Source organism: Syngnathus scovelli, chromosome 7 (assembly GCF_024217435.2).
Source record: "Syngnathus scovelli strain Florida chromosome 7, RoL_Ssco_1.2, whole genome shotgun sequence".
NCBI classification, from domain to species: Eukaryota; Metazoa; Chordata; class Actinopteri; order Syngnathiformes; family Syngnathidae; genus Syngnathus; species Syngnathus scovelli.
This window is the reverse complement of record NC_090853.1, coordinates 1,245,581-1,272,547: the sequence shown is the minus strand read 5'-3', so window position 1 is coordinate 1,272,547 and position 26,967 is coordinate 1,245,581. Positions and strand designations below refer to the sequence as shown.

Sequence of the window (26,967 nt, the reverse complement as noted above, 5' to 3'; positions counted from 1 at the left end):
AACAAATCGCTTTGTGACAGCGTCATTGATGAGTGTAAATGTTAGTTAAAGAGGTGACAAGTAAAGCGTCTTAGACGGCAAAATTGAGGGTGTGACTTGGATGAGCCGACACAAAGCTCCCCCCCCAAAAAGAGGAAATGACCTTTTTGTTCTCGGCACAGAAGCAAAGGCAGAATGATATTAACATTTAAATCAGGTCGCTCAGTAAAATGTGCCACAAGGTTGCATGACAATCAGCATCGTTTGTCAGTCAAGAGTTTCCCGATCGATACTTTGATAAAAGCGCCCGGATATAACCTGCAAGTGTCCTGCCGTGTTTAGGCGTGCGGCAATTTTTTTACCCCATGATATCCGTACTATCTCTTTATTTTAAAGTGGTTAGTCAGTCCCCTTTGTTGGCTCAAGCGCACCCGCCGCATAATGCGCAACAACTCCTCCGAGAGCTCGGAGTTGTGAACCCAATTTTGAAGACATCCTAATTTAAAGGACAAGGAGACAACAGCAGGATTCGGCGGGCCGTGAGGAAAAAAAAAAAAAAAGAAAAGACCCCCGCCTTGTGCTTGTTGGGTCACTGCTTTGAGACAGGCACATGGGCTGGAGGTCAACGTGACGCGGCTCAGGGGCGCCGACATATACGCGTGCTGATTACCTCCCCTCAAGTGGAAAAAAAAATGCAAATAATAAATGTATGAGCAACGTGCTTGTTTTTGTGCTTGATTAATTATGCCGTTTAATTCCACATCCACCATGCTGCTCCTCCATATAATTTCCCAGTGGTCTCGGCTGTTTCTTCTCTCACTCTCTGCTCCTTCCCTCCCTCCCTCCCTCCTCACGGCAAAATGAATCATGGATCCGACCATGTGTACCCGTGGGAGCACCGTGAGCCGGCGCGCGGGCTGACCGATCGTGGGCATCGGCGATGGAAGGCGTCTTCCTGTTTGGATAAAGCGTGTAACGCTCGTGCCGATTTGAAATGTGCGGATGCTGCGTGATAGACTTTACTTTGCATCAATATTAAAACTAATCACGTGTTTATAACATCTGTAAGTAGTACAGACATCTAAACATTGAATTATACAAGCTCTCTAAATCATGAATCAATCATCAAAATATCATATTCATCAAATCGTTTGATAATCGATTAATAATCGAGTCGTCGTTGCACCTCTTTTTTTTTCAATTAAACGATGGATGCATTAGAAGATGAGCAAAAGTCTATTACAATCTTTGAGGAGTACAGAAATCTAAAAATTTGATTATAGAAGCTCGCTAAATGATTCATCAATTATCAAGATATCATATTTATCAAATCGTTTGATAATCGATTAATAATAGAGTCATCTTTGCACCTCTTTCCCAATTAAATGATGGATGCATTAGAAGATAAGTCTAATACCCCTCCTTGTTGTGTTCAACAGCTCCCCCGGTGGTGTGTTTTTAACGTGAGGCCCGATGGGACCCTGACGGAGCTCCTCTTCCCATCCCGGCCGACCTCCTCCTCAGCCTCCTGACAGTTCCAGGTTAGCCCTCTCTTCACTTTCCCCCTTGGCCCTCTTCTTCTCTGCCCTCCTGCTTTCCTCTCCGAACCTCCCGTGGGGCTCCCCGTAGAGAGCGCCTCTCAGATCCAGAGCCCCCCGCCAAAGCCCGCCCTAATCCTCCCCATCGATCGCCCTGAGAATTTCCCTTCCCGGCGCAGCGGGCGCCGCTCGCCGCCATTCGCACGCCTCGGCCGAGAGCTCTTTTCATTTGGAGACAAAATGGGCGCAGGCGCATTACCTGCGTCCTCTCTCATCTTCTTCACGCTGCTTGACGAGGCGGTTCGAGAGGGCGGCGTGTTGCTCGGCTCTTTCTTCAATTCACTGAGACGTGACTGGTCTTCCTGTAAACAGTTTTCTCTAAGACCACTTAGGCTGCATCACAGGGATCTGTTGTGGAGTGTTCACCAAATGCAATTTGGTACAATCCCGTTTTGGTGTTTTTACTCGCAAGGGGAGCAAATGAAGTTATCGAAAGTGTACTTTTTTCTTTTTTTTTTTTTTTAATCCACCTGGGCACATTTTTAAATAGTTAGCTTGGGTAAATTACAGCTCACCCGCCATCCTAATGAAGATAGAGAAAGCATTTTGGTTTTCCAAACTACTTTGTATGACTTTTGCTTGTTTAAGCCAATTCATTGTCAAATTATTTCGATGAAAATGAAAAATATAATAATTTTATTCGGCAGACCACTGTTGACACTAATGCTTTGGCCAGTTGCGCTAATTATGCTAACTACTACTAACACACTTTATTGCGAAACTATTTGCGTTGAAGTAAATAAAAACATCACAATGTGTTTACCGATTATCATTCAAATGACAAAAGTGAGAAAAAATTCAGCCGGCCGTCATTTTTTTCTGTTTTATCTAGTTCAAATGGCTCCAGCGCTAAAACGTCCACAGATGAGCAATAGCGTCTCCAAACGGAGATAATTACACTTATTACCCTTTTCGTCCCCTCATGGGATGAGGGAGTCATTTATTTCTCTAAACTAGCAAAGTATACGACACACTCGCCGATTAATTAGGGCACGGCGCCTATTACTCGGTCGGCCACTATTTGAAGAAACGCTGTAATCAAATAGTAGTTGTGTTTTATGCTTTGTGTTCAGTCTTTAGCATGCATTTTGTTTCAGCTGCGATTGTTTTGAAAGTGGCCCATAAATATATTTGAGCTTCACAGTGGTCGTAGCGCGCAGCTGAGACGCAACATGAGCATGCATCATTACTAGAATCCTCCTGGGAAGAGCCCCCAACCAACAGTCTATCCTGTGGAACATACTTGGTCATCATTTATTTATTTACAAGGCGAGCTCAGCCGCCTCTCTTTTGTGTGTGTGAGTGTGTGTGTGTCTTTTACCGCCAGAGTGGATGTGTTTCTTCCTTCTATGTTTTCTGTCTGTTTATGAACAACACGGATCGGGAACAATAGATGATTAAACCTCATACGTTATTAACACGTCGGCTGCGCTGCCGGCATGCTAAGTAACTGTCGGGGTTCATCCCAGGAAGGGCTAGAGTGGAGCCTCCAAAATTGAACGGCTTGGAGTTTGTCAAAATGTCAAGTTTGACCAGAATTTTGCTTTAAATGTTGGAAGTCTTGTTTTAATCCGACACTTTTTGTTTATTCAATGTTGGCAAGTGTTACAATAGGCGGTGATGATGGCCACTAGTCATGTGGATGTCTTAAGACAAGTCAGAAGAAGTGGGTGATTTGAATGAATGAATGAAATTATAGTAGAATAATTTCGAGCTGCATTTTGAACTGATGGTATTCAAAATGCACACACAACCATTTAAGTTGGTCATACTCAAGCTTTCATAGGATTTTTTTTTTACAAGACTTTTTTTATTGGAGGCTCTGAGCTTTTGTCACTTAGTGCTGATTTACTTTAGGCAAACAACACAGGCAAAAAGCAGACATAAAAAAAAAAACAAAGACCGTTTAACCAATATAATAATAATAATAATAATAATGGTGAACTGCAATATAGCAGGGAACACTCCAAACTGTAATTTGTTACAGTCTATTCCAAATCTCAATGGAAAATTTTGCTTTGAAGGTCAAGCAAATCAATAGAGTAAAAAAGAGCTTAGCACATTTCTGAATTGGCCCTAGAGTTGGAAAGTTATTTTTTCTAATCTAACCAAGCCCGCCCAGCTAAAGCTCCTCAGTCCATCATCCTCAAGCGCCCTTCGTTTATTTTTTACCTGCACAGAACACACAGTCGGCTTTCGCCCCCTCAGTCCTCGCCCTCCATACTTCACTGCTCTTTCCCTCAGCCCTCCCCCTTTCCCCGACTCTCTGCTCCCCTCTTCTCATGTCCGCTACCCCCCCCCCGCCCAGCCCTCTGCCCCCCTCCCTCCTCTGCCGCTTTCTCTTTATTAATTTATTGGGTTGTTATTCTCCTTGCCTGGCTCCGCTAATGAAGGCGGGATGCAGATGAGGGCGAAGGTCGTCTCCGTAGCGATCGACCCCGTCGCCCCGCAGCATGGCACTCTGACTGGCATGGGTCAGTGGCAGCTGTCAATCAAAACACACACACGTTCACGCACACACTCACCTGAGCAGGCATATGTGCGTTTTTATAGTCGGCCGCAATTTGCGCCATCGTTTTCTGTTCCTTAAAACTTAAGCAGAGTTACGGAACGCGCCAAGTGCAGCATCACTTCCTTTAAAATGACCTTCATAGGTGGCAAAGTAAAGTTTACAATCATCCATTTTTGTACGGCGTACCCATCCGTCACCTGTCAAGTCGACATGATGCAACACGGCAGACGTCAAGTCAACTCGTAAAGTATCTTACATAAACATAAAACATTTTGCACATCCATCAGGGAAGGATCCATCATCCTGCCCGTTGCATTGGTTTAATTAATAAAGTGGCCAGAGGGTTTTTGACGCTTAACTATTTCATATTTTTTTATTATTTGATGAATTCTACTCACACTGCCGGATCCCTGACTTAGATTCTGGGCCACCAACAGGTAAAAATCCCTCACTAATCCACTGAAAAGTCATCCCGACTGAATATATTTCTCAAAACCCACTTGATGAGTTTTGTAATTCTCCTGATTTGAAATGTTGAAAATGAAAAGGTTTTCTGTAAATAACTCTGGGGGAAAACCAATTCCCTGTGCTTCATTTTGTATGCAAATTAAGAGATGTTAGCATACAAAGTCTTGTTAAACAAGAGCACAATAAGCCTCGTTTAGCATTTAGCGCAAAGGTCTCCCAGCTTTCCATTCGTCTTTGTGTCTGTCTCTTTGTTCTCCCGTCAGTGCGTGTGTGTCTACCTGCTCCCCAAATTACGTTTTTATCGCTCCAGCAATGTAGCAAATTTAGCTAGTCTATACTGAATAATCGATTAATTCTGTAGTTCTCTGTCTCGCCACTCGTTAGCATTGTACTCAATGTTAATAGCATGCTAGTTCCCAGTTCAATCTTTTTTGTATGTCCATTTGTAGCTTCCTTCTGTCCATCAAAGAAATTAGTTTTACATTTGTCCAACCAGCTAGCAAGTTTGGCTGCACTGGATGTATGTCCATCTTTCCGTCTGTCCGCCCTTCAAATTAGTTTTCTATCCGTCCAGCATGCAAGTTTAGCTAGTACTGTATGTAGCATGTGCTCATTCCATTTACAGTGGCTACAACACGATTGTAATTCCCGGTTTTTGTGATATAAACATAAATCACTTTACTACAATACAACCCAATAACTTTAAAAAATAAAACACAGCCCACTGGGTCAGTAACTGAGCTTTTTTTTAAGCGCTAACAATGCTAATTGAGTATGCTTATATTGTACTCCGGCACACTTTTGGGTCAGCTGAGCTCGTGTACGTTTGCTAACAGGCCGTGTGTGTGTTTAATGCGTTCAGGCCATAATAACCTTGTAGGTCAGCTTTAGGACTAAGTAATTACTTGGGAGGGTCGTGACAAGTCAAGAAATAAGCACTTCACCTGGCTTTTATGCACGGACTGTTTGTTGTTTAGCATATTAGCGCTCTCGCCTCTTCGTCGTCATCTCTTTTGCAGCCTGCCTGCGAGTACATGTGTGTGTGCGTTTATACAAAAAAATCTTGTATCCATGTTGCGCCTTGTGTACATGTCAGTATTGCTCACAGTTTATTGTGCTGGATGTATTTATGGAGTCTGACATGTTCATGAGTCTTCACCTGCGCACACACACACACACACATATCTCTATTAGCAGTTTCATAGTGTTAAGAGTGTGATGCCATGCGTGAACCTTCCCACCTTTACCTCATATCTATGCAAAGCTGGGGTCTTGTCAATCAGTCACCTTGGTGACACCGAGCCCCACCTCCCCAATTAGAGCTGACAGGGCAGGATTAGGAGGGGGGCGGGCCCCCGCCGACCTGCCTACGTGTCAATCATGAGCCGGGCATCGGCGCGCCTGTTTACTGTCAGATCCCATCTCCGTCTGTCAGACTGCTGGCAAGCGTCGCCCAGGGAAGTGAAGCGGCGGCGGTAGAAGGGCGGCGGCGGCGGCGAGGAGGAGGAGGTGGAGGAGATCTGATCGGAATTAACTATGCCTCTCTCTACAGAGCGGCCGTGCTTTTAATTCATGAAAGGCACGAGAGGGAGAGTGGTTGAGGGAGGAGAGCGTTTAAAACCCAGAGCAGGGGCCTTCTTTAGAAGTTTTCACACTGATGTTCCGTCTCTCCTTGACAATCACTTTTGCGCGCTGGCTGACTCTCCCTCCTGTTGTTGCGCCCGTTCTCTCTTTTCCACGACCTGCTTCCCACACGCCTTACACTCGCCAGCATCATCAAACCTCTCTCTGAACTTGTTATTCCTCTCAATTTTTTTTTTTTTTTTTCCTTTTTAACTCTGCCAAGTCAGGAAGTGTTAAGGGCAGATGTGTCATCTCTGATTGCTTATTAGGATGACGCATAAACTTATTAGGGTGGCGTTAAGTTACCCAATTCGATTTTGAGATTTATTGTCTTGATATAAAGAAATCAATTTGGTATGGTGTCGTAATTAGAAAATAATTTTGTCACCAAAATTAGAAGCAGTCATAAGTGTTGGATATTTGGCAATAACCCCAAAAGGTAAATAAAATACAAAAACACAATATACGTACCACCACACAATTATTAAATGTATTAATTTTGATGGTTGACAGGCAAACTTTTTCTTTCTTTGGTTTTATTAGGACTTTCTTTACTGTTTTTGTCAATTGTGCAAGTCCACGAACCACTAAAGTTAACATTCGGACATACAAACAATATCAAGAAATAAATACAGTATTTTCCCCATTTTTTTGGTTCAACCTTGGTGGAGGTCTGCGTGCCGAGTGTTGTTATACATTTAAATTGCGCTAATATGTATTTGTCACAGCGTTAAGGTCAGTGTTTATTTGTGCACGTCTCCGTCTGTGTTTCAGTACGTGTCTGGAGAAGAGGTTAGTGCGTGCACAGTGTGTGAATACATAATGCTGTTTAGCCCTCAGTCCGTGTCATGTGTTCAGGGTTCACACTGTGAGTGTGTGTGTGTGTGTGTGTGAGCGTATCACCGGCCGGCCCTGAGGTCCCTGGCGTGTTTGCATTTCTTCTCTTTTGGGGTCCGTGGCGCCGGCCTCACTTTGACCCCGGTGCCCCCACTCTAATCCTTTAGCAAATTAGGGGTTGTGTGTTTCTGAGGGGGGTGTTTGGGGTCTGGGCCAAGCCACGGCTCTGGGATTAGAGAAGGGAAGGTCTCAGGCTTGTGGAGGATGAAGTGGAAGGAAACAAAAGATAGTGGTGGAGGGAAAGCTGAACGGTATTGTCAGCATTCTTGCCGGCTGCCAATGCTCATGTGGGAGATCTCATTAACTCCAAGCAAGACGCTTGTATTTTTCACTCCTTTATGTTTGTAGGATCAAAATTTAATGACCAAAAAGCTCCATTGTTATTTGGACATAAATGACGTTTACTATTTCTATTGTGGTTGTTGGAGTTTATTGTTAGCTGTCAGTTTTGCTATTGCATGTGTTCTATGTTGATGATGCAACCTTCGTCGTAGTTCTGGCAAAAAAAAAAAAGTCGAGTGGAAATGCACACAACATAGTGAAAATGCAATCGTGCCTCAAGAGGCGATCAAGTGACACATCTAGACGGATAACAAGACATATATTCTTTAGCCTCTGCAAAGAATGACAATTTATTATGGCTGATCTTGTATAGATGAGCGCACCATGGCCTTTTTTTAATTTTAATTTTGCGAATAATTACTGCCCAAAAAAAACTGATTAGGAACTTTCGCATGTGCTCCTGCATGCCTTTAACTTTTTGATGTTGGATTATTCCAAGTTGCTGTTTACTTCTACCGTGCAAGGTTGCGGTTATCATGAATAACTGGCAAGAGGAGCCATCGCATTGATTGGATGGTGTGTACATTGCTAGCATACATTACTGAGTGAGTTGTTGATTTTTATTTTTATTTTTTTTTAACTCTAATGATTACAGCGGTGTCTTGAGATACGAGTGACTCCACGTTTTTTCCTTTTTGGTATCGAGATATCGAAGTCAAGTCAGCTGACCTCCCAACAAGCAATAATTTGCATTTTGGTTTTAATTTGTCACTTTGGAATGACTACTATGCAGATGAATATGTCTTTCCTACGTGTTTCATTTGATCCACCAGAGTGTCACGCTAACGTAATGAAGGAATAACCAGGGAGCGTTTTGCTCGGCCATATGCGCCGCTGACAAGCCAAACGCGCGCGCCGTCACGTCCGCTGATTGCCGCGCGTTTGCAGCAGGTGTCGGTTGCCGGGGAAATGTGGGCGGAACATGTTTGCCCGTGTTTGCATTAGAGATGCATGGCGTGTTTGTTGTCTGAGAGGCGGCTCAGGTGTCTGTTAATGTCTGCCGAACGACCTCGCTGCAGGGAACGGGCTATCGGGCTGAGAGGGAGCCTATCATGTTAATTACTTTACACACACGCCGACAAGCGCACATACGCGTGTGCACGCACCCACGCGTGCACGCACGCACGCGCCGAGAAATCACTCATCTTTCTTTCATTTTGTCATTCCTCCGCATTCTCTCTGTTTGAAGGTCTCGCACGTCAATTCCCCTCTGCGTTCAAGAAAGATTGTTTTATATTCTAATCAATTCAAGTCGGTCCTGTGAAATTAATTGACGTTCATTCAGTGATTCCGGATCCCTCCGAGGCTGCTTTTGTTTCCGCCTGTCAGCGAGCTGCAAGTTAGATTGGGCTAAATGTTTTGTCATCTGGCACTCCCGGGTAAGCCCCACTCCAAAGCGTGAGCCTGAGGTCAGCTTAACCTCCTCACAATCCTGTCTTTACCACTCATGATCGAGAGAAGGCGAGAGGCGGGGAGATAACGTCCTGGGCCGAGCGCCATCATTCCTCTGTGACAGCCTTCTAATGTCTCTCAAACAAGAGATTGCCAGATAGTCAAACCCACGAAAAGTTGGCTATTTTGTTTTTTAAAACTCATTAAAAATTTCATGCATGAGGCCAGAATTGAAGCCATAATATTAGTTAATATATTATTAATATATTATTATTATACAGCTGGATGAACAGACCACGCTGCTCGGTCATTGGTTAACGCTACGTCACATGATTTATGGATGCCATGTTGTTTCCCAGGGTCAGAATTTCAGCAGATGGTCAGTTTTTGCTTGGCCATATTGTTTGTGTTGCTGTCGCCTGTTCCACCTGTCCTGGACTCGTATGACTGTTGCGACTGATATGATTATTAGGAATGTTAAACTTCGATGATCCTTTTCTTTTAAAAGCCAGTTTTCAGTTGGAAAGATGACATGGCGGTGGATGGGTGGGTGGGTGGGGATTTGGGCTGGGGGGGCGCTATTGGCCTGGGCAGGTAGACGCTGTTAGTTAAATGATGCTGGCGTGCACAAGAGGGATTGCTTTGGGAAGTTGTCATCCATCATGGTTTTAGAATGACTCAAAGCAGCACTCTGCTTGGAGGGTTATGGTCTGGGATCCATGATTGATGCGAGCGGGATGGGTGTTTTGCAGCCGAGAGTGCGAAAGAGATTGCGTGCGCGTGTGTGTGTGTCTGTGTGCGCGCGAGTGTCTGCGGGCGTGCGCATGTGCGCGAGCCAATGAAATGAGCCGGTTGTTAGTGTTGCGGGAGCTTCTCAAAGTGACTCTAATCTGATGACAACAATCGTTTCTATGTAGGAAAAATATCTATACTCATTTCCATGTAGATGACGCTCCATTCGACCATAAAACCGGTCTTGCTGTATCAACAATTCCCTAATAATTTTAATTGACAGTTTTAATTAATTGTGGCTTTATTGTTGTAGTCTTAGGAGTGTCTGCCCTGCCTTTGAGATGGATTCTAATCCATTCAAGTTTGTGCAGGACTCTGGCTGTGCTCTGGCCTGGCCACCTACTGAGAGGCAAAGATGCTAATAACGAGGCTACCATGCATGCTCTTGATGAAATTTTCCAGTTAAACTACTTTCAGCCACCTGAATGTGTTCATTTGAGATGCGGCCTGAAGTTGTTCAAGTAGCGACGACGCGGCCCGATGATTAACTGAAGCCGGAAATACTATTTAACGGCCTTAATGAAGTGTCAGTGAGTGTAAATCGCAATTCATTCTAATGGCGAGGTAATTCAATGTGCTTCAACATCATTAAAACTACAGCATTTAAGAGGTAAAGACGTTTAAAAGCAGAGGAGCTAACAGAATGTTGAGACAGTGCAAGAATATAGTTTTGAAAAAAGACCTTAATCATAGATAGTATTTATTAACCTGAATTTAAACACATTTCTACTTCATACATAACATCTAAATGCTGATTCACCATGTTTGTTTTGAACATCCATTCAGTTTTGTGCAGGTGTACCTAATATAATGGCTGATGAGCCTTAAATGTATTTCATTTTTATTATTTTTATTTGTTATTTTGTGTTTTTAATTTTATTTTACTGTCACTATACGTCGCTGGCATAGAAAGACGTTTATGAATAAATCATTTTCAGACCAATGAAGTGAAATTGGATCATTCCAGGGCTTACCCGACGAAATCTCACTGCACATTAATTGCGTATCACCGATTTAAATAAAGCGCGCACACATGCGGATGAAAAAAAAAAAAACATATTGTATTCCTTTAAGCTGAGGCATTTAGCCTGCCTTTGCCTCTCTCACTCATCCATTTTCCTTACGCACGCTTCACCTGAGTTCATTCTTAAGTTAGTCTGATCCCAATATTCAGGAAAGATCATGGAGAGGACCCAATACCGATCGATGTCCAATTAGCAAGGCGCCGCAGCCCGCAGGGGTGGAGGCACGGGGCTAACAAGAGGTGAAGTTTAGAAGAGAAGAGGAGCGAAGGAAAGGAAAGGAAAGGAAAGGAAGCAAGGTGGGGTGGAAGAATGCAATGTCTACGAGTGGGTGTGGGCAAAGGGTGGGTGAGGGGTGTTGTGGTCCGAGGAGGTGGGGGTGTTAGATGCTCAATCAAGCTACGCGAGGACAGTGTAATTAATCCATTGAAGATGTCTGATTGCAGATGACTTTGGGAATACCAGAATGGTGTGGCTGGGCCGGAGGGGGGCGGCGGCGGCGGCAACAAGATGGATGCAAGGGTGCGGGGGGAGGAAACGCGGAAGGGCAAACAGAGGGAGAGGCGATGATGAATTGAGACAGGGGTGATACAGTACCTTTTAAATGAGAAGGATGACTTTCGGGCACAATGAAACAAAAATAGTTGATTATGTCCGGGTTAAGTCCGACAATCGCTCACAGTGTGAGAGGAGATAAAAACCTCCTTCTGATAGCGCATTTACATGACGAGAAAAAGACTCATTTGCTAAAACACTCCCATGAGATGAACTGGTTGTTCAGTCCGTAGTAGGGGCAAGCAGGGAAGTGCCCCACCCAATCATATTTTTTCTTTCTCCGAGGTGACTTTGACTTGAGTTGATGAGTTTAAATAAGACTAATTTAATTGGCATTTATGAAATTCCAATCGACTTGAACTTTTTTTGTGTTAAGGGCAAGGAGCCATGTGGGGACAAACCAAGAATATATCAGGGGGTCGATTATCTGGCCTAGCACTTGAGGGGTGGGAGCATATTTCAGGGGGGGACAGTGCCCCATGCGGCCCCCCTCTAGCTCCACCAGTGATTTGAACTACACACCGACAATACTGCAATACTCACAAGCATATTTTTTAATATCCTGTTAAAGATGACAAATATTAATGGAATTTATAACACCAGCCTTTTCGTGTTCGCCATCAAATCAACATTTAAAATGTGTTAATGTATTTTACTCCCTCTGGTGGCCAAGGACAAAATGTTGCAAAAATGTCATGGCTCTGTGCTTTCAAGGCACCATTAGCTGGCTTTTATTTAATAGTCTATTAATTAGTGGCAATGCATTTTGTCTTCCGTTAGCCTGCTATTTACTGGATCCCCCCCCCCCCCCCCCACTGCCTCTCCACGCCTCAGCCATGCTAAACCGGTATGATCTAATTCAATTTGATAAAGCAGCAGTCATCAGAGCATTATGTTGATACCCACCGCGCTTACTTGCTGACTTTGTTCCACGGCGGTCCAGTGATGTCACAAAGTGTTTCCTGGCGCACGGGCGTGATTGGCTTTGAGGCCGACAGACAGTGAATTAAATGTGGTCAAGGCGCTAACGTGTACGCCGTGTTCACAGGCGTCAAGCGGCAAAGTGCTGACAAAGGTTGAATCCTCTGCATGATTGACTTCTTTCATGGCAGAGAAGAGACAGACTGGACTTGACACGCCGGAAAAGTGTTTGTGGCTCAAAGCTGTGCAGGGAGAAAAAAAAAAAGTCAAAGTGCATGAAGTCTGAAAGTGGCCAGACAGCGCCGCGCACTTTTGTAGTCTTAACCCTTTTTTGGTTGAGTTTTCAAGCCTGTCACTGCTTCTTCTGTTCCGCTTCTTGTGGCAGAGTCTAAAGAATTGTGATGTATTGCAGGAGATATGACGCCATATTTGCTATTCAGGATCTTGCAATCCTGCAGAAAAAAAAAAATCACACCAAATTTTTTTCCCCCTTTGTTTTATTTTCCACGTGTTGAAGAAATACCGGCACTAAATTCACCATGCAATCATTGCGCATGCAGAAGGACACAGATAAATAGAACGCTTCCAATGAATGACAATTAAATGACCCTGATTCCTTTTGTGTAACATTCAGAGGTCAGCAGACACTTGGGATCGTCTCTGTTGAGGCCTCCCCCGGCCTCTCACCTGAAACTATAAAATGGTGATTATTCCAGCGAACCTGACCCTTTTATGGATATAAAGCTCGTTTAAGTCTGAAGGTCACATTGGAAAGGCTTGATATTCATTTCCTGTGTGGAGGATGGAGCCCAAATCGTGCAGGCGTAGGAGAACAAAAAGAGTCACGGTTATCGCATTTCAAAAGACAGTGCAGGTGTATCTCAAATTTGAGGTTCATTCGCTGAATAAGCAAGTGAAAGTGAACACTGTGATTATGACCGCAAAGACTTCATCAATATGTAAGCATGCTTTTAATGGTTTATTAAAATCACCATGGTAACCGTTTCAATTGGCTAATCCCTCAAGTTTTGCTCTCAAACGGTGGAGCAACACATGTAGACTGACAATATTACAATACAGGCATTCTTTATCGTGTGCAAAAATATTTGATCAGTTGTGCTTTTTTATTTCCTTTTTATTTGTAGTTTCAGTTTTGCATTTTTTTTTTAAAATAACTTTGAACTCCCACCTCTCAAACAGTTTCTCCGTATTGACCGGCAATACATGTATGTTCGTGCTTGCCCCCCCCCCCCCCCGTAGGTGGGTTGGGCGCCGGGTTCTTAATGAAAAAGACAGCGGCACAATAGAAAATTAGTGGCGGGAGAGATAAACAAGCACGATGCTGCTCTGACAGCGAGATGGGGGAGATACAAGAGGAAAACGTCCCGGGTGGAGAAAAACGGTGACAGGCGGCGGCGGCAAAGGAAAGGGGCCGGCAAGGGGGGGGGGCTGTTGGATGTCGAGCGGGGCGAGCGCAAAGCGAGAGCGAGACAGGCACAGACAGACAGAGCGAGAGATAGACAGTGACAGAGGGAGAGATAGACGAGCTGCGCGAGGATGCAGAGAGTGTCCCCCCTCTGTCGGCTGCTGCCAGAGGCAAACAGACAGCCTCTCCGCTGGTGGAATGCTAATGCAACAAGCTGCTCCTCGCTCTTCTTCTTTACCTGCCTTTAAGCCCCCTGCCCCCGCCCCTCCCCTCTTTGCTGCAACTTTACACACAAGACTCGTATGGAAGCTTCACTTTAATAATGGAGTGTCGGGCCCGTCTGAGGAGGTGCGGTCGCCGCAAATTAAATAGTACGGCAAAAAAATGTCTGGCTGCCACGAGAGTTGGTGATTTAGAAATTAATTTGATTCATTAAAATGTAGACTGTTATTGAAAAAATCATCTAAACACACGCTTACCATGCTGCTAAATTTTATTTTTTATTTTGATATATTTTTATTATATATTATTATTTTTTTTTTTTTTTATTTATTTGATTTGATTTACTCGTGAGTCTTGAGTGCTCTCTCAAGTCCAAAAAGTGACATCATGTGCGACCGGGATCACCGAGTAGTGATGAGTAGGGGCCAAGCGCGGGTCAATCGGCGAGCCTTTCCGTCTCTGTCACAGTCCCGATGGCCTTTGACCCTATTCGTGGAGCTGCGACGCGACAAGGAGGCGCACGCCACTTGGCCGCCGACAATAAATGTCTCCCTCTTTATCGTGCGGAAGGCTTGTTAACTTCCGTCACGTTAGGACGCTGCCCGCGTGAGCGCTGCCGTTGTTTTTACCTCCCGGCCGGCGCTCGTCATCCCTTCTTCGTTTCAGACAGGACATAACCTTGGGTGGTCCCCTTCTGAAATCATCATCCATCCATCCATCCTTCCTTCCCATCTATATCCGTCTGTCTGTCTGTCTGCACGGAGATGGCAGCCTCTGAGAAATGGCGGCCCGTTCGGAAGAAGTGTGATCCATTTAGATAGGGGCGAGGCTTTTCCTCCGCGCACACACACATACAGTAAAACACACACATTGGGGCATGATCAAAAACTTGAGTGGCACACACTCACACACACACCATATCACGTGAGCAGGTAGAACACAAGAGCAACACACACACACGCGCAAGTACAAGACACGCAAACCATCTCAGACGTTCTTCCCAAAACTTGCGTGACACAGACGCACACAGTTACGAAACATGACAGAGGCGGGCAAGCTTATGAACACACACACATAGAACAACACACATTCATAGCACATGCTCACAAACACGTTTGCGCACACGATACTAAGAAACAAAACTGTCTATTTTTTGAAAACACACACACACACACACTGGCAAGCACACACTGCAGTCTCTTGCCACGCACTCGCTTGGCTTGACAAGTCATCTCAGATAAGCTGTGAGTGACAGGTCGGGAGTGTTGACTCCGCTTGATATCTCTGTCTCGTCCTTATTGCGTATTATTTGTTTAATCAGATTGATATCGCTTCCTTTCTAAAACACAGACAATTCATTCCGAAGGGGGGCCGATTTGTTTTTTTTTTTTTCTCCCCTCCCTCCCTCCCTCCCTTCCAAGCGACCATTCATCTTGACGTCTCTCCCCTTTGTGTCATTGCGCTTGTTAATTTCCCCGCCACCTTCTTCTATCTGCGTTCAAACACATTGCGGCGCCTCGGCTCCGTCATCTTGTGGGAATCTTGTCGTGCTTTTTTGGCAGCGGATGTATGCTCAAGCTATATTTTGAGGATTCAGGCCTTGTATACTCGCTCACTTACACCCCCCCGCCCCCCCCCATCCCCTATCCCCTGGCCTTCCCGCGCTTCATTCCTCTTATTTCTTATCTACTTTCTTCTCCCACTTGCACCTCCATGTCATTGCAAAATCTCTCCTGTCTTGTTCTCCCTCACTCCGGTGTCTCTGTCTGTTTCTTTTCGCTCTTGGCTCACTATGCACCGCCCCCCCCTCCACCCCGCCAACCCCTTGTGGTGCACCGTGTCGTGTCCCTAATTTATTTATAATTAGTGCTCTTTGTCGGGATGCGCAGGGAATGTTAAAGTACATGCTACCTCACTCTGGGTACAAATGTGCTGGTGTTCTTCCATCCTTCACGCCTATAGCACCCCCCCCCCCCCCCCCCATCTCTTCTCCCGCCCGCTTCGGACTGACACGGCCGCTGGGATGGACGAGCCCTTCGACTGCGAGCCCACACCAAAGACTGGCTTGTTTACATTGTAAAAAGCTCCTAAAAGTCTCTGAATTCCTTGATATAACAAGCTGCAAGCGGATTTTTCCGCTTTTCATAATTCGTTGCAAATTAGCGTCTACACTTGCTGAATAATTCATACTTTTGGGAGAAATTAAGACTTAAAATACAGTGGGGCTTCGCGAATCAAACGCAATCTGTTGTGTGACGCCTGCTACACTTCCAATTTGTTCTAATTTCACCACGCATCTTCCCTAAGGGATCAATTATAATTGAAATCATCTGTTCCGGAGTCAAACCGTGACCATCCAAAGTCTTTATTTAGAGTGCAAGAGGGTGTGCAAACTTATGCAACCAGGTTATCTCAGTCAGTTTTGTTTTTCAAAAAGTTGTACAGGTCATTTTAGTCAGTCTTAAATGGCAAATAAAACTGTAAGCTAAAGTTTAAGTTGCCACACATCTCGTTAAAATTTGAGATCATTAGAGAAAGGATCGGCGACGACGTTGGACTACAAAATAGTGTCGTATTTTTTGGAACACTCTGTATTTGCAATAACAACGCAGCCAGGAGTGAGACGTGTCTACTGCTTGCTGTTCTCTCACAAATGAAGTTTCAGTTTCCATTCGAGGGTTCCATGGGAATTCAAACTGGGCAATTTTGGAAGTAGAAATTAACTGGCAAATGAGAAAAAAATCTGGTGTTTTGTCTTAAGCAAAAAATTAAAGTTAAAATAAAAAAAGGAAGAAAGCCTGTAGTAAAAAAAATAAATAAAAATGTGTATGTTGGTAAATTTGTAAATCTGGTACCACTGTTCCTTTTGGTTATTTTTGTCAGGATTATGTGAAAAGTAATTCAATGGGATTTTTCCAACACGAGCCAACTTTTAATTTCGTTGATGTTGAAATGAACATAGTCGTGTTCACGCCCACAACGGCGCAAAATTTCCATTTCAAACTACACCAAGCAGCATGCGTCTGCGAAATACCAAACCAAAGTCTAACCTGCCCGTGCGCAGCTTTAGACCACGACTGGTCACAAAAACACAGCCCCAAATGGACCGGTCGCCGTCCAATCGCGGCAACTTTCTAACACCCTGATTGACACTCGCCGGGATGCATACACACACATTGTCAGCGGTGCTCATGTGTGCAGCGCCCCGATCCAAAACAGAATAACAAGATGGGCCGACACGTAATCTGAAAGTGTAATTTATGAAAGCTCCTGTTGAATTTGCACTTCCCCCCTCCTCCAAAATTGGCAGTGAGTAAACCCCCCCCGAAAAAAAAAAGACATTTTCCTTATCACACCACATTAATGTCAACCTTGTCGTCACACATAACGCACATGTGGGCGCTGACAGCTTTCCCACTGCGTCTGCGCACGTGTGTGTGCACACATGCACATGTGTGTGTGTGTGTGATCAGCCGGGAAGAGCTTTTGTCCTTGGGCTTGAGAGGGCACCTGGCTCCTCTTTCCCGAGCTTTGTGATCTCCGGCTTGCGTCTCTATCCCTTCTCGATCTGTCTCTTCCTCTTTTCCTCTCAACTCGGATCCCTTCATCCGCCCCCCCCTTCCAAAATCCACCTCGCCGCCTCCCCACCCAGCTCACGTTCTCCCTCTCCTCTGCCCAAGGCGATGCCGTCCTGCAGGCTTTGATCAGGAGGCCAGGGACGAGAGAGGAAGTGGGTCAGAAAGTTGTTCTGGAGACTGCAGGAGAACAAGGCTGGAATATCGAGTAGGTGAGGATGGGGTAATATATAGCGGGAAAGGGGGTGAGATAGTTTGTTGGGGCGAGGGGTGGGGTGGGGGGTGAGGTTTGGAAGAAAAAAAAAAATCCAGAGGGGTGGGGAAGCGAGTAACGGGGAAGCTAGGTGAAACGGGGCGACGGGAGCTAGCTGAACTAAGCGAGCAGAAGGAGATAAAAAGAAAGTGAAGTGAGCAACAGGATGAGATAGAGGAGAAAGACGTGGGAAAGGAGAAGTGTCTTCATTTGGCGAGCTGGAAGAGGAGGAGGAGAGAAGGCATTCGTCTTCAGCGCCACGCTCAGCATTTAAACAACGGGTCGGAGGATAAGGCCTCGTTTTAACTATGCTGCACGTTGCGCGACGGATCGTGTCCGCGGCCACGTGTGCGCTCGTGTCCCCGCAGTATAGCATTTTATTGAAGCTCTTTGTTTTTTTTGTTTTTTTGAAAGATCATTAAGATGCATAGTTTATTAATATTCAGATCAAACCATTAATATTCACCGGGTGCTTTGGCTCTCCTTGTGTCGTCAGCTCACCTGGGACTGGGGAGTGCAGGTGGGGGGATAGTGGGAAGAATGGGGAGGGGCGGGGCCAAAGAAAGAGTTTAGGGGGCAAATGAAGGAGGAGAGAGGTGAGCGACAAAGTGGCAACAATGGAGATGATTTGGAGGTGGGGGGGGGAGCAGGAGGTACAGTGGAGGTCCTGCGAGAGGTTTGGGGATGGGGGGGGGCAGCGGTTTTTGTGATCTGGCTGTGCAGGGGTGACGCGGGGGGGGCACCAGTGGGACTGCAGGGGTGAGTCGGGTGAGTTTTTTTTTTTTTTAAAGGATGCAGGGAAGCAGATGAGCTTTTGTTGTGGAATAATTGGACCAATGGGAGGATAGACATAAACACACACGCACACACGCGCGGACGCACAAAGTACAACAAATCATATAGTACGCACACGCACGCACTCGTTCGTATATGCGCTCATTTGCATTGCTGTTTGGGAATAAATCTGCAAATGTAGACTCCAAAGTTAAAGTAATATTGCGTATTAGACGGTGACACGCATGTTAATTGTGTTATCTGGACACACATAGATCCTTGAATGCATGCAACACACACACACACACACACGTGGAATATTTAAGGACATTCACAATTGCACTTATTCTTTTATTAATATCGAATTAATTTAATCAGACTGATTTCCTTTGTGATTTTTCCCAGTGAGGAAAGGTAATGAAAAACCAGTTTTATTATAGAGGTGCTGTTTTGTTGTTGGAAATAATCATAATGATAATGGCTGTAAAAGGATGAAAATATGTTGAATTAATTTGCTCATTTTCAGGGTTAGACCTGCATCACTTATCAAATGTTGCCATCAAAACAAGCAATTATAAGCAAATCATTAATACATTAAATTAGTGGGCTCCTGTTTGTATTTGACCATTTTTATTTCAAACCTATCTTCAATATGTAGCGCTGACTTTTATTTACAAGTTGAATGAAATTATATTCATGTATTTCCAACAGTCTCTAATTTTCATTTCACAGTCTTGGATATGAACTCCTCTGATTGGTTGAGCTGACATTGGCTCGGCGTGTTCGCACGTTAAAGGAGGAGGACGAATGTCGGACGTGATGAGAAATTAATTTTAAATAAACACCCCCACTGAAGGCCTCCATCTGAAATTCTGCCCCTGCCACTGTTTACTTTAACATTTCATAAACATTAGAATTGAATGAAACGCAGTTGAGCGTTGCCCCCAAAAAAAAAATTGATTAGCATAATTGCTTCCACGTGATATCTAAATGTAAATTATTACTAATCACTTCTTGAAAACCTGTACAAATCCCTCTCATATGGTTTAGGTGATGAATCCTCGCATCTCCTCGCCACCAATATCCATATAGACACACACACACACGCATGGACACACACACACACACATGCAGAGATACACATGCACAAAAGCAGGCAGCAAATTAAAGTGGTAATTACTTCTAAGCTAGGAAGGTGAAGGATTGTATGGCAGGGAGCAATGGGTCACTTCTGAATAGAGAATAACGGAGCAGGCAGACAGTGTGAAACGCAGATATGCATCTCAATGAAATATGGAGGAGCGTATTCAACAGACAGCAAAATGGCTCTTTAATGGCCACGCGCCCTCAAAGAATTGTCTGATACATTTAGAATATTATCTCCTCTTACGGCATCATTAAAAGAACCTTTTGTACTCGCTGCCATGGTGTGCGTCCGCAGTCAGGATCCAACAATGTTATTCTAAATAAGAATACTATCAAGGTGAGGACAATGGAATTCGTTCTCTTGTTTCTTTCATGCTAAAGTGAGAAAAAAAAAAGATTTTAGTATTAGCGCATCACTGATGTGATGATGGTTTCAAAAGACTAACATGTCTGTCATTGTCTTCCCAAAAAAATGGATCTGCTAGGACACACGATGATGACCACCGCAAATTCTCCATCTTAATGCTAAGACACAATACAAAACACCACACGGAAGCTAACAAAACTAGCATTGATGTTACTACAGATATTGGAACATGAATGGTGATGCAACACAGGTAGACAGACAAAATAAATGTGACTGTTTTTATTACATTGCCCCCTAGTGGCCGAGGCGTGCACATTAGTATTAGCCACGTAATGGAAAAATCTTATACTATAATAATTTTGTAGTTTTTTAATGAGAATGTTTACATAAAAATATTCAGTTTAAAAATGAATAGGGAATCATTTCTTGCAGTGTGAATTTAGCCCTGAAATGTTCCGATCTGAGTTCCCATACCTCTCCCTATCTGGTTTTGAACTCCACTTTATCTTGACATGAATTATAATCTACCTGTAATATTATTTGACAGGAATCCAAAACTGTGTGGGGAATACAGGATGTCTACTCAACCCGCAGTCCACATGTCCTTGTTCCTGACAGCGCCGGAAACTCCCACTTGCTTGTCACATCCTGCCCCCTGTTGGAGCGACGAGTGCTAGTTTGCTCAAGTTAGTGACCCCCCCCCCAACACCCCCCCCCCCCCCCCCCACCTCCACACACACACTTTTTTCTCCCTCTATTAGAAAGACACATATTCCCTACAAGTCTGCGTCAAGGGCAAATGGGGAAGACTTGGAGGACAAACATGCTCGCTCACACACTCTCTGTGAGTGTCTGTGTACTTCGAATGCAGACAGAACGAGACGGCGCGCACACACGCGCACACACACATGCACCATCGCGACAATCCTGAAAGGCTTTTGCGCCTTCTGTGAGAAAAGCAACACGTTGTCAGTCTGTTTCATTGCTGCGTTGTCGTGCATACGTGTGCATGTGTGTGTGTTCAGAGGGGCTCACTGGGGCTGGTTGACGACCTCATTCAGCCCCCCCTCCCCTCCCCTCCCGCCTGCGCCGGGCCGCGGCTGACAAGTCCCACAATGAGGCGGGAGGGAGGTTGTCGTACAAAACCCTCTGAATGCGTCTTCATTTGCCTGAACTTTTCACACGTCTTTTCCCTTTTGTCGCCGGCCGGCCGGCCCGCCCGCCCGCCACCGTGCAGCCGGACCGCTCAGGCTAGTTTCCGCTGCAGGCCAATCAAAGCAGCACTTTTCTTCTCATGCCCCCCCCCCCCCCATCTTCCCACAATGCCCCCCCCTCCCCTCCCACACACACACCTTCTTTTTTTGGGGGGGCTTGACATAATCTGAAATGGTACTTAAGTGAATTTATGTCTACCTCTGTGCTTTGACTTGTGTGCTATTTGCTCCTTTATGCCGCCGCTTTTTCCAGCCGCAGAGACGGGAGGAAGAGATTTGAAACTCAGACCACGGACGAGACAGCCTATCAGTATTCAGCGGAGAAAGTGAGTGATGGAGGGAGAGAGGGAGAGACAGGGAGAGAGGGAGGAGAGGAAGACGGGGCGGGGGTGATGTATCAATATTCTGAGTAGCGTTTGAGGGCAAGGGGAACGAACAGAGGAGAGGTGGAAGGCGGGCGGGCGGGGTGGGAGGGAGGGGGGGGGGTATTTTGGTATAGAGAGTATACTTGAGTGAGTCTGAGTGTGATTATTTGTTCACGTAGACACATACGTGTGCGCAGCGCACCTTCAAACGTATACGGGGCTGTTTACGCACACAGTCTGGCGTCAATACACATCCATTTTGAGTTGCTCGTAGAGCGAGTCGTCATACTCAAGGTTCCAGGATTAGACGTTTGGTTCGCCGCCATTTTAATCACCCATTATGATGGAAGTGTCCAAACATGATTTGTTTCTCTTTCAAAACTGGTTTTGTCGCTGAATTTTGCCCCCCCGGTGGCTTTGAGGGGAGAGGTCGGGTAAATCCTCGACTGGTCGCCTGTCAATCGCGGGTAAAGACAAACAACCGTTCACATTCCACGTCTTGGCGCAAATACCGGCGGATTGTGATTTTTTATTTTTTTTCCTCTCAGCACGAGGCTGGCCAAAATTTCTTCCACGCCTCCCACTGAATTATGTAAATGACAGTAATGAAGATTCAGTTTGAACGTGGACGAAGACAGTTTCATTGGTCCACTGTGATTTGTTCTGGGATTTTATTGGTTAGGCTATGTGTGACGCAAAATCTATTGACGGCATGATGCTTGGTAGCAAAAAAAAAAAAATGATTGCGTCATGATTCAAAACAGTAGGAAAACAGTAGGAAGTCATAGTCCAGAAATTAGTGTTTTTTTTTTTTTTTTTAATCGTCTCACTGGGCAGCACAGCGACAGGAGGGCACACGAGGGTTGGGTGGGGGTGAGGGGGGTCTCCAAGGGGCCACTTCATGGCACAGATGCGCTTCCGCCATGTCGAGAGACGAGTGCGTGACCGGAATACCGCATTTAAAGGCAATGAAAGAAGCCGCTTTGATTGGCAATGATTAAACTCAGCTGCAAGCACTCCCACAACGGCGCAGCCCTCCCTCTCCCAAACCCATCAGCTTGAACAAAATTATTGCTGAAATTTACATGGCACAAAACTTTGGTCAGTTCGCCCGTGTTTATAAGTAAATACTTAAATCCGGTGAATATTATTATTTTGAGTTTTCATTAATCATACCACGAGTGTAGCCAAACATTTCTTTAAGTGTCAAGATAACGCTCAAGACAAATCGCCCTCATGAAGGATCAGAGTCATTAAGGTTGACGCTTCATGCTTCATCTTTCACATGGAAACAACAATGTTGATAAAGTGACGGAAGCATAGGTGCCACAATGTAAAATGATTTCGCCCTTACTTATGCTATTTTCTGCATAATGTGTCAAATCTTATGATTCGATCGCTATATATATAAAAGCCACAAAAGTGCTGCATACCGGCTGATGTTTCGAGAAGTATCACTTGTGTTTACGCTGTTGACATTAGGGAGAAGTACTTGGCAGTCGCTACCTATGAACGCTATAAAAAAATCCTGCTAATCCTCAAGCGTACCTAATGTAATGTCCTGTTCTTGTTACACAGAACATTCCAGGTTCTATTTTGTTTTCATTTGCTATCCTATCAATCCCGTTTTATTTTATTTAATAGCCAGCGTTATTTATAATGTTTCCTTCCTCTACGTCAGTGTTTTCCTTATGGAAAGGTCACTGACAGTCCTCATTTAACCTTAATTAATCAATGAAGTTAATGCAACGATATGTTTCTGGGTGTGGTTGTAGTGGTGTAGAAGTGCACTCCGTCATGCTGACAGCTCTTTCATATTTTATTTAGCTTTGCGATAGGGCCAAAATATTAGAAACAGCTCTCATTATGATGAATTGGACTTGGTCACCTCAGCAAATTGTGATATGAAACAATCAATTTTTTGATACGACTTATCCTCATTGCGTGTGAGTCAGGGACTATTTATTAAGATTCCATTTATTTAAAATTGTATTGTAAAATAAATTAAAGTCTAAATTGAATGAAGAGCTTAAGAAACAAATGAGAAGTCATTGAAATTCATCAACAGAAATCCAAATAATGTCTTTCACTGTGCTGAAATGAATTTATGCTCTCCTGCAGGTGTTCCTAATGTTGTGGCCGCTGATGGCCCAACGGGACGGGACGGGACGTTTCTCTTTTTTGGATGTGACGGAATCTCCCCACTTGTTTGAGTGGTCCACTCCTCCGTCGCCCTTCCTCTCTCTCATTCTTTCGCTCCGGCTGCTCATCAGCATTTGAAAGGCAACTTTGACAGCGAGAAAGAAAAAGTGTGGAGGGAGGGAGGGAGCGAGCGAGCGAGGTAGCTGGCTGGCTTGCTTGCTTGGTTGCTCGGTTGGTTGGGGTGCGGGGTGGGGTGGGGGGGGATGAGGGAGGTGGGGATAAACGAAAAAGCACGAGGCAGGCGGAGAGCGAGAGAGCGCCAGGAAGAGACTGAGGCGAGGGGGCTGAACAAGCATGCCTTTTATATGTACTAGTCACTGAGACACCCAGAGAGGGAGAGGGAGCAGCTGAAGGCAGAGACAACTGGTGTGTGCACAGCTTTCCCTGGAGGAAATGGAAAGAAAGGAGCTTCGGCGAGGAGAGAGGGAAGGAGGGTAGCGCGCCGGCTCGATAGAGAGACACAGACCAGGAGAGAGAGAGAGAGAGAGAGAGAGAGCGGGAGAGGGGCTGCAAGAGATTCTCACACTGGCTGTGTCCTAATCCGAGTCCATCTCCTGGAGGCAGCGGAGCAGAGTGTTAGTGAAGTGAGTCTAAGAGGCGAGGAGAGGTACATCAGCTAGCTCATACACACACACACACACTCACACACATGCACACACTTGGAGTCCACAATCTGTCCGGCTTTGCTTCTGTGAAAGTGAAAGACTGAGGCGCAAGGGGTTGTCAGACGCTGCCCTGGTCCCGAACCCATTGGACTCCACAAACACATGCAAATACTTAACACATACGCACAAACGGTGATTGTTTACTGTGTTTAGGATCGAGGTGGTGGGGCGGGGTGGGGGGCAGAGCTGGGGGCACCGGACAAGAGGACGAGACAAAGTGGATCCGATCGCAAGCAGCACATCCAAAGCTGGAAATGCCCGTCAGGTGAGTACATCATGCAAATTGAAATACACACACACACACATGCTTGCTTTGTACACACACTTTCTATTGGCTGTCTGTGTGCAACTTTTATCAAGCAGTGTAAATCTCTGTGATTTTCCTCGCTACAACTTTTGCTTGAAGAGAGTGATTCTCCATGTGTGACTTGTTTGATTTGATTTAAAAAAAAAAAAAAATCAAAATGCCCTTGAAGTGGTTACTCCCGCTCACATTCCACTTAGATTTTTTTCGCCTTCTCACTATTTGCTTTGGAGATCAAGTTCTGTGTGAAGGTTGACCTTGATAATAATGCTTGGCCAATTCCAGTGTGTGTGTGTGCGCGTGCGTGTGTGTGTGTGTGTGTGCCAGGCAATGCGTCCGTGTGTCCACCTGCAGAGGCAGAATTGGTCACAGTTTAGTGGCTCAGTAACATGGCGAGCCTTCGGGCACTCTGCAGCAGGTGGTCCGACTTGGCACAATGACTGTGACAAAGACACAAAGTAAACAGCGACTTTGTTGTCACTTGGCCGCTCCCACGGCGTTTGGCTCTTTGCTGTCATTGAGGTGGGAACGGATTTTGCCGTTTGTGTGCGCACGTCGCTCTTAAGAATTGCTATGCAAGGAGCCCCGTTGTGCTTTTCTTTCCTGTTTGCGTGCAACTTTTTCCCCTGGAAGTGCCAAGAAGCTTTTCTGTTTCTTAGCCGCTTACACATTACGCTGGAGAATTGATTCTCCGCCGTACATCCTGGATTTAGTGTGAATCTAACATTGTCAAGAGGTCTTAATCCTACCACGATGTCATTCGTGGAAAGTGTGCTGTGCCAGACACACCTGCCCGCCACGAAGAAATATGCCCAAAAAAAAGTTGGCCTGAGCAATTTACATCTTCAAAAAAATGAGAGGAATATTTCTCGTTTCACTTTCACGTTGCAGTCGCTTGGCGCCGGGAGCGCCAATAAAAATGGGATTGCGCCCCTGACTAGAAACAGACCCGCGTCATCACATTTCGTGCATGGGCCCACTGAGCCCTTGAGCCTTTCCATCCGCTTCAACCCTGACATGTGCAAGTGTATATATTGTGTGTGTCTATCTATCTATATTATATATAATATTTTATATATATATATATATATATATATATTTATTTATTTATAATATTTTATATATATATATATATATATATATATATATATATATATATATATATATATACACACACATATATATATGCCTGTCCCGTGACCCACCTTTAGGCCTTTTTTATTAGGCCCGGCTTCTTCCTCAAGATTCCATCTAAGGCGCCAAAAGGCGAGCGACCCTGCCGGGCCCGCATGGCTTCAACGGTAGACGAGCAGGAGAAAATTTCAACGCGTTTTAAAGGCGGCATCGGGAGGAGTTTCATTTTGCCCGCATCAGCACCTCTGTGTGTGTTTTTCCTGTTTGATGATCACGCTGTGAGCGAGCTTTGCATCCTCTTTCCCACCATTATGGCGAAAAACCTCTTTTGAGCATAACTAATCACAACGCTGCGTGAGTTCTTGGGAATAAGCAACGAGAGGAATAAGTGTAGTTCTTATTTTATTGGACTTGCAGAGGGAGCCCTGGAAATCCACCACAATCCAGTCTCTGATGTGAAATTCCAGTTGTTGTCATTTTTAATATTTTTGTTCTGATTAAAACGGAATGTCCTCGCTTTCAAGGTCAAGCCGTACTGGTAACATTTTGATAAGTGGTTCGAAAAAGTTATTACTAATAGTACGGCATGACTTTGATACCGTATCTCCTCAATTCATGGAGACGATTGGACTTTTGAACTACATTGCTAACCAAAACAGCAGCACCTAATCACGTTTATGGCATCTAAGGTGAATTCAAGTGTGTTCCCTGGATGCATGATAGATAATCTTTCATCTTGTGGAGATCGTGTCTTAAACGGTTTGATGGTTCCACAACGTTGCGTGTGCGTGCGTGCGTCGATGTTTATGTTCCAAGGAGCTCCACGCCTGATTGCTTCCATCTAGTTTGTCTGGCTTCTTACCATTTCTCCATAATCAATTCCAGGTTCGATTGTCTACTTTTCCCCTTTGCCATCAGCGGCACGCTTCTGTGGAACCTTCACAAAAACAAAACTTAATTATTTCTTTGAAAAAAAACTTGTGGAGTGACAAGTGTTGGGCACACTTCCACAGCCTTGCCGTGACCTGTGACCTTGTGACTCCAGAATTTTAGTAATCTCGGAATGTTTGTAAAACAGTTTAAAATGTTATTCTGTGCAAGGTCGTGATGCGTGTGTCTTAAACTAATGCCCAACACCTTCTAAATCAAGTCCTCTAACTCTGATTGGTTGTTTTTCCTCAGGCGAGCTGGTTTTCCCACTTATCAATTCAATTAAGTT

General features: G+C 44.9%; 1 protein-coding gene across 2 annotated transcripts in view; it reads left to right on the top strand.

Moving 5' to 3' along the window:
• The window catches only part of npas1 (neuronal PAS domain protein 1), a 59,510-nt gene that overhangs the window by 2,216 nt on the left and 30,327 nt on the right, over window positions 1–26,967 (top strand). For both annotated transcript variants that reach the window (XM_049726089.2, XM_049726088.2), the window contains exons 2-5: window positions 1,419–1,520; window positions 20,412–20,550; window positions 21,332–21,404; window positions 23,565–24,575. The gene's annotated coding sequence lies outside the window, so the exon portion shown is untranslated. The remainder of the gene's footprint in view (window positions 1–1,418; window positions 1,521–20,411; window positions 20,551–21,331; window positions 21,405–23,564; window positions 24,576–26,967) is intronic.